Raw genomic sequence first — 569 nt, forward strand, 5'->3', positions numbered from 1 at the left:
CTGTAGGTCACCGAGGCCGCGGACAGGAAGAGAACTGTGGGTCACGGAGGCCGCGGACAGGAAGAGAACTGTGGGTCACGGAGGCCGCGGACAGGGAGAGATGTATGGTCACCGAGGGAACTGTACAGTGGCAACAGCTAAAGCACGGGATTATAAGTCTGCAGTGGCCACTCCTCCACCCTATGAAGATAATGTTTACAGGAGACAATCATATATCTATCCATTTGTGTTCTATTCATAGCAGTCTTTCTACGATTCATTTAGAAACATGTTGTGGTGTGCAAGGTGATCAATGATCAAAGGAAAGGTGTGCATACAGTGCCTTGACACCTGTAGTTCTCAAGAAAAGCATCACCGGTAAGGGATACCAATTAAAGAAGCTGCAAGCAGGGCACATCTCTGGTTCTTAAGGTACATTCTTTCTGTCTTATAGACAAGCAAATGTGGAAGAGGAAGACAACCCATCTACACAGATGCTACATAAACTGGAAAATTGATTAAGAAGCTGTAAACAAAATACCTCATTATATATATATAATAGTTATATTATATATATATTATATATATAT

The sequence above is a fragment of the Microtus ochrogaster genome, unplaced genomic scaffold, assembly GCF_000317375.1.
Source record: "Microtus ochrogaster isolate Prairie Vole_2 unplaced genomic scaffold, MicOch1.0 UNK124, whole genome shotgun sequence".
In the NCBI taxonomy this organism is placed as follows: domain Eukaryota; kingdom Metazoa; phylum Chordata; class Mammalia; order Rodentia; family Cricetidae; genus Microtus; species Microtus ochrogaster.